Below are 8,191 nucleotides of genomic sequence, written 5' to 3'. Positions count from 1 at the left end.
TGTGAGCAAGACAAAGGCATTTAATTTATTTCGTAACGCAATCGATTTCGTCTACTGGCACGGCAGCGGCATCTGGAGAATATCTATATAAATGTAAAGGGTTAGGCTGGTTCTTAGCGTGTTGAAGACAATTTATTTATTTATTTATAAAGGCACACCAACAGCATCAATATTGTTTTATTTAAAAAGGTTTACGGTAAGAGGAATTGTTCTTATACATATGTCTATTACTGGTACACACAACTTAGTAGAAATTAAGTAGTACACAACTAAGTGGGTATACATGTTAATTGAAGAAGGAAAATATTATTATAAAATACCTAATTATAACTATAAACAAAACAAGAGAACGTTCCTTTTTTTTAAACAAAACAAAAATAAATATTAAAAACTTAAAACACTTACAGATTTAACGAATATAGGATTATAAATTCAGATGTGGCTTCAAAGTATTGTCAGCAGTTTTGTTTTAAACATTTTTAGAGTATCGTTGAAGATATGCAGCTCTGGTTGTTTTACAGATAAACGGTTGTAATGGGAAGACATTCTCGAGAGTGAATGATGGAAACCTAAATTAGTTCGACATTGAAGAAAATTAAAAAGTTTAGCTAAGTGAGATCTGGGATATTTAGAGCTTTATGTTTTCAAGTATTGCAGAACTTGATATCTCACCATTTACTAATTTATGTAGAAAAGACAAGTCAGCTATAATTCGTCGATTTCGTAATGTGGATGACAATGTATGTAATGTTTTAACTTTTTTTTTCCCTTACAACAGCAAGACGTCTAGAATTGTTTTCATTTTTACCATATTTATATACCACATTTACCAAAATTGGCATATGGAACGGCTACTGTAGATTATGTGTCCTTTAAATTTATTTAATTTTAAAGTACGACATTAGTTGCGCATGCACTCAAGCATATCCAAAGGACTTGTTTGATTATAAGAGGTTTGAACACAGAACATGTCTATGGATGTGAATTACAAAATGAGTGTATTTTTAGCCGATTTCAAAAAAGTAGGAGCATTGAGAACAATTCGACTGTATTTTTTTTTGTATGTATGTTACGCGATAACTCCAGTACCGGTACCTCAGTAGTGGTCCCATTTAAATTTGAAGAAAATATTCAAACTAGGGGCAACTAGGCAAACTAGGGGACGAACGACTTATGAAGTCGGTTTTTTTAGTACACTGTACTGAGATTATTATGATATCAAGTGATGGGACGAACAAGTCGAGCGCCCGGGGGAAAGAGACACGCCTGTCCATAATAATTGCTGTGCCATTCAGAGCTACAAATCACCAAGATGTGAGGGGCACTGCCGCTGCGCCTATCACCGTAAGACGTAAGTTGACAAAGCTCATGTAACTATAATTTCACTAGCACCCTATACCCACCAAAACACGAGGCGAAAGTTAGCGCGTGGCCGCCGCGCGGCAACCGCCCAGTTACCACGCCGTCATGTAGCGAACAAACAAATACAGCGTATTTTGCCATGACAGTAGCACGCAGTCGCTACGCGGCGGCAACGCGGACTCAGCTCGGGGAACGCGCGTCTGTCGCGCGAGGTGGGCGCGATGAAATTCGTGTGGAATAAATGCGCCGCAGTAATACTCATATTAACACTTAGCGATAGCAATAGGTAAAGTGGCAGTACTGCTCGGGATGAACTCTTTCACAAGTAGCTCTACTGCTATTAATACGGTTTTATGTACAATGTCCATTTAACATATTATTTTTAATAATAAATAAGTGTATTTATGATGATGGTGGTGGTACATCTGCGTCAATAAATAGTATTTATTATTATAATTGTATTACCACATAACCACGCTTTGTATTGCATAGAATCATTTCAATACGTGCTTAGATTTCCATAGGGTTACGAACGGCGATTGTGTCTAATAGTTGGTATTAAGGTAGTTGCAGTCAGTCAATGCAATTTGAAAGGTGTTTAAGGTATTTCTCAGTGCCTACTGCCTTTTCATTAACTATACAGGCGGTAAGGCAAAATACTAAAAATTTTTATACATACATTTTTCGTTTGTTTGATATCGCAAATAATCCTTATAATAATAGAAAAAAGTTACATAATACGAAACCATATAATAGTTTTGTACATAATCAATCAGTCAAAAAATCTTTACTACGACACAAAATACTGATGAATTAATAAATAACATCATCGACATCACCTGCAACCTATCGCAGTCCACTGCTGGACATGGGCCTCTCCAATGCGCGCCATTTCGCCCGGTCCTCAGCTCGTCGTATCCATCTGCTACCACCAGATTTTGCCGAACCGTGGTCTCCATTCAGGAACTAGCTTCCCTCATCGGTTATCGGTTCTTCGATGGTATGGCCAGCTCACTGCCACTTCAGTTTGCTTATTCTACCAGCTATGTCGACGACCTTGTCGACCTTTCTTTGTTGGATAACCTCGTTCCGTACATTGTCCTTCAAAGAAACTCCGACCATAGCTCGCTGAGCGACTTTCGACTGGTGGACTAACCGTATAGTGAGTGTCCACGTCTAGGCTCCGTATATCACAACTGGTAGAGCGCAGTGATTAAAAACCTTTGTTTTCAAATTTTGCGGTATGGTTGACGAGGAGACTACGTAGTTTACCTCTTGGCTTCCCTCTCGAAGTTGTTTCTGCCTAATCGCAAAATCTGCCCGAGATAAATGTATTCGGAAACAACTTCAAGAAGGTATACATGTTCCCAATATATTGGGTTCTACAAGTACTAAGTGCGTAATACGAGTTTAATGGTAGACGAAACACTGTTTAGACACTACCATTACACTTGTACTACTTGCTTTATTCAATTTGTTTCTTTCAACAGGCTGTCGATAACAGAAAGCCGTATAAAAAGCAAACGTGGCTTATCGACAAGTTCGTGATCAAAATCATGTAGTTCGTTGCGTATAAAATCGAAACCATAGTCTCTAAAACACGCGTTACGAACATAAATATTTTGGAATATGATTAACAATTAGATTTTGCAAGTGGATTGTCCGTAACGTGCGGAAACAAACTAAAGCATAAACAGTCACTTTTTGATATTTACAATTTACATTTAATAATTGAGGTAAGATCAAATTTTCAATTGAGTATTTTAACAGTTTTAATGATGGGGCGCACTGTATAAGACAAATGTGAACTTTTATATATCGCACGTTGAAACCAATACTATCACAAATAACAAAGTCAACTTTCGGGAATTAATTTTAACATTAGAGATTTTTGTTAGTGACGATATTATCGTGTTATATTTCAACGTGATCAAGTATATTAGATTTTGAAGTCTCGTGTAATAAAAACCGTAAAAGGAGGGAAAAGTAAATTCAGCACCTCGTACCATGAGTTTACATTGTTGAAATCGTAAAATACTGGTAAGGCTATTTTATTTCTTCATGTGACCGCTAGAAGCGCTATACAATTTGCCATAAAAATATTTTACGTGGTTTCTAACGACTTCAATACTCACTTTAGATGCACACTCACACTAATAATAAGCAAAGAAAGTATTCACAAAGTAGTAAAGACTGAACAAAATTAGTTAGCAATCAAAATGTTTTACACTACGTTTCACTAGTTTTCCGAACCCTAAAAGTGGAAAAAAAATATGAACGGTCGTCTGACGACCCCTGAACGATGGTATTTATATCATCAATTTATTGTAAGGCTAAGCAGCTCATGCCACGAATAGGAAGGAAATAAACAAACACTTATACATCGGGCATTACGTAAACGTAACGTCAGTTGCATCTAACGGAAATCTGGATAGTCTCTCTTTGTGCATGTAGGAAATGTATTTGAATATTTTTTTCAGATATCACCTTTTATTAAACTAACGATGTAAATATTGTTGTGTGTTCATATCACGGAATTGTTGGCGAGCACCCAAACGTGTCTAGTAATAATCTCAGTGCAGAGTACTAAAAAACCGACCTCAAAAGTACGTGGAATTACATCTATTTGCCCAGTTTTATTGAAATCGGTTACCGGAAAGTGCGCAAACCCGGATTCATCCCCTAGAACCTGTCACAGGAGATAATAAAAATCGGTTCTCACTACTCAACGTACATTGAGACAGAAAAACGCCTTGAATCGGAGAATAGCAAAATCAACCATAGAAATAATTGCTCCTTATACTTAATTTAGGCGCTATTTATTAAAATGAATTTTCATGCGTGAACAGCCACCCTAAGAGGTGGATGATTTTCTTCAAAATTAAATGGAACCACTACGTAGGTACCCTCTTTCCAACAAAAAAAGAATCATCAATGTCGATTCAGAAGTACCGGAGTTATCGCGTAACATACATACAAAACAAAACGTACGGCCGAATTGAGAACCTCCTCCTTTTTTTGGAGTTGGTTAAAGAAAGTTTGCAAATACAGAATTTATTAAAGTATTAAAGAATGTCTACTTAACAGTCACTTTTCCATATTAAGAAAACTAAACAGCACATTACTAACAGTAAACTAATTTCTACAAATAAATTTTGACAATATTTTTGCGAAAGGTTATGTGTTCAAACAATTTATTTTTATAATAATTTACTCCAATTAGAAGATTAGAATCATCATATCAGAACCATGTACGCATTAGCAGTTTCATTACTGTATGCTGTTATACGTAAGTGTACTATTGTGTTTACGTTACACTGTTATCCAGGTTATCCAGTTATGAGCATAGATGTGGTTGCATTCTTAAAGTATTGTTGCGCATAAACAATTACGATTCGTGCAGAACCAGATCACTACAATACTCTACACCGAGTTTTAAATTGCAAAAAGTTTACCAAAAACATATAAGGTGGATAAGATACAAATTAAGTTTTGATTATAATCCAATATTGTGTAAAGTTAAGCCGTATGCAACCAACTTTTGGCCACTCATGGTGACTGTCAATTCTGTTAAATTGAAATTAACTATTAAATCAGGTTTTTCACAGATTGTACTTCAGAGATGGCCTAGGTTGTTCCGCCATCTCTCTTTGACCCGGCGTAATGTACGATACCATGCATACTGGGTCGATATCCCTTAAACTGCTTCCGCGGCCGAACGGTTAACATGCTGCACCGCCACGCAGAAGTCCCGGGGTCGATTCCCGGGCCACGAGAAATATTTGTATGGCCTACATTTATTTCTCTAGTGAGTTTGGGTCATTGATCTAGGTCAATGGTTTGGGTGTAACTTGTGGTTATCTATGAGTGTATCCGTGGCACCCGCGATACACTAGTGCGGCTATGAGTGTGAGCCAAAAAATATGGAACACGAAGCCTGCATCTGTGGTAGATGCACATCTTGACGTTTAGCCATGTTTTAGGCAAACTCGTCATCATCGACCCTTCTTTCAGACCCGTCTAGACTTAATAATGATTATTATCAAGTGTTACCCAGGCAACATTGTACTAAATGTTGTCCAGTAAAGAAGATATACCGCACTTCATAAAATTTTGTACGGATATAGCAAAAAATGTAAAAAATAGAAATAAGACAAACTAGTGTTAAGAAAGATAAATGTATCAGTATATTGTTTTATACTTCCTTACATTTAGGAATTAAATAGATTGTATTAAACGAAAAGTCTAATAAACATATCAATCAAAAAATCAAATGTAGTTAATAGGATAGAAATAAATATACTAAGCATACCTAAATATAAAAAAAGGAAAAAAAATGCAATGTACAACAACGTAGCTATAAATAATATTAGTATGTTACAACAAATTTAGAAAATTAATAAATGCTAAAAACAACTATAACATAAATAGAATAGCAATGTGAGTCAATTTGTAATGTAATAACTATCCCAACGGTTATCACTATACAATATGTATATTGATAAAGAAATTTATACATTATATGTTTAAAATAAATAAATAAAAAACTGAAAAGACAAGCATAAAAACAATATACGCAACAAAAAGTCTCCGATCCCAACGTCGTGGGAAACGCTGACGAACAAACAAAAAAAATGTGTTATCAAAGGGCTAACCCAACATATCGATGCCTTACTTTCTCAAACTCGTATCTTGTAAAGAGTTTATTCAGGAGATGGCAAAACTTTCTATTTATTTTAAATTTCTTATCAAGGGTGATAATTTGGATGCATTGCTTTAAGAATAGGTAAAAGCCAGTGTGTAAATATGAAGGAAATATGATGTGCAATCAGCCTGCAAAATTTGTATATACAATCCATTTTTTGCATTTCAGTAACTTTGTGCTTTAAGATACGAGTTTGAGAAAGTAGGGCGACGATATTGTAAAAAAACTTTTGGAACGATATTTTAGTTCCTCATGTTGATTGCAAAGAAAGGCTTATTTACGTCGCCATATGTTTTGTTGTCAGAAAAATTATTAAGCGCTGTTTCTACAATAATTTTTATACGTATTTACTATAATGTATATACTTAGACCTACTAACGATTACAGATCCCATTTTATTTTTAAAATACACAAAGAATACGGCATCGTAAGTGTAAAACTTTAAGGTTTATTATACTTACATCGTGTAGAGGTAGAGCAAAACCGAGTAATATACTAGGAGAAGACACAAAATGTATACTTGATCCATTGACTTTTTGTAACCCAATGACTTGATCATACAAAATACACGAAAACACGACCGAAACAATTCACCTTAAAGTCATAATATGTAACTACTATTGACTTTATCTAAGTTCATAATGCATGTATGTATTGAATTAGAAATATACTGTAAATATTGTATAGAAAATATTATGTACGATATTAGAGGTCAAGCTAAAAGTATCGGAGTAGACGAACGCGTTGAAACAATGGATTCAAATATAAAATAAGTATATCAGTTTTTGCAAGTGACTCGGAAACGTCAGTGGGAGACAGGCGTGATGATAAAGTTTTTTTTCGTCTGTCAACCATACTATGATAACGTAACGCTATGGCATGACCTGGGGTCATGACTCCTGAGTCTAGCGGCAAAGCACTGTGATGTGAACATCGTTTATCTCGAAAATTATCTCCGAGATAAAGATGCTTATACCTTAATCCTACAGAATAGTACCCCTCGTTAATACAAATAAGTCACAAGTTTAAATATTGCCTAGCAAATAAAATATTGCTTTTAAAATAAATAAAAACTACACATAAAGACAAAAATATTACTAAATAATTTCCCATCGGAATACAAACCGCACGCTCAAAACGAATATCTCGATTTTTCTACTTTTTTCATAACTTTTAAACGCCATTTTCGGAAAATCTACTTTTTCTTTCAAGTATTAAAGTTTGGAAAATTCAAATTTAATTATTGACCCTAACCATAGCGTTGTATAGTTATTAATTGTATTAAAATACAACTAAAAGTCAATTTCTGAACTGCCTATTGTCAATAAATGGAATATTTACTAGTTTTAAACCTAAAAGCTAAATGCCGCAGTAGGCAAATTACGAAATTTTTGCGCGCCTAACTTGTGACGACATGAAGTGAGTAATAACTATAATTCATAGCACACGTAAGTGCGACCTGTAAGTATATTTAGGGAAACAGATAAAGATAATTTTAAATCACACTTACACCTGAATCACTGTATAAACGAAATGCAAGTGATTCATGCTCGAAAGCATGGGGAAAGGTATGACAGAAAAGTGGCGACAATAAGTTTCGCGCTGCGATCCTGCATCGACTAGGGACATTACGATTAAATTTTCATGAAGATCGATTCACATGTATGCGATCTAGCGATTTTTTGTATTGATTCATCGATGTGTTTTTTAAGCAAATCGATACAACATTAAGGCTCATCGAATCGTCTAAATCTTATTCACGATTTAAACATAACAGTGGTTCTGAACCTCGATTGAGTTGTAAGGTTAATCCTGTTTTATATTATTCTGTAAGAAACGTAGTTAGGCAACATTTAAGGTTATATAATGAGTCTACCACATTTGGCGATTATCGCTACTTCTGTGCCATCTGAACGTCTTTTCTCATTGATTAATAATAGGGGTTAAAGTATGAAATTGCCGATTTGTACTGAAAATCTAAATTGTTTATTTTTTTAATTTTTAACAAATTTATTTAATCAAAATAGTTGCCATTATTATCTATACATTGCTGCCATCTAATGGGAAGGTTATTAATGCCTTTGCGATAGAACTCCGACGATCTAGACTGCACAAACTGTGTGA

The 8,191-nt window shown here is 34.9% G+C and overlaps 1 protein-coding gene across 1 annotated transcript in view; it reads right to left on the bottom strand.

Annotated features, from left to right (window-relative positions):
- LOC113225523 (E3 ubiquitin-protein ligase MYCBP2) overlaps positions 1-8,191 on the bottom strand; it is a 98,975-nt gene that overhangs the window by 51,725 nt on the left and 39,059 nt on the right. The gene's annotated exons all lie outside the window — the stretch shown is intronic.

This window comes from Hyposmocoma kahamanoa, unplaced genomic scaffold (genome assembly GCF_003589595.1).
Source record: "Hyposmocoma kahamanoa isolate Upper Pololo Valley unplaced genomic scaffold, ASM358959v1 100021, whole genome shotgun sequence".
Lineage (NCBI taxonomy): Eukaryota > Metazoa > Arthropoda > Insecta > Lepidoptera > Cosmopterigidae > Hyposmocoma > Hyposmocoma kahamanoa.
This window is presented reverse-complemented; position numbering and strand designations above follow the sequence as displayed.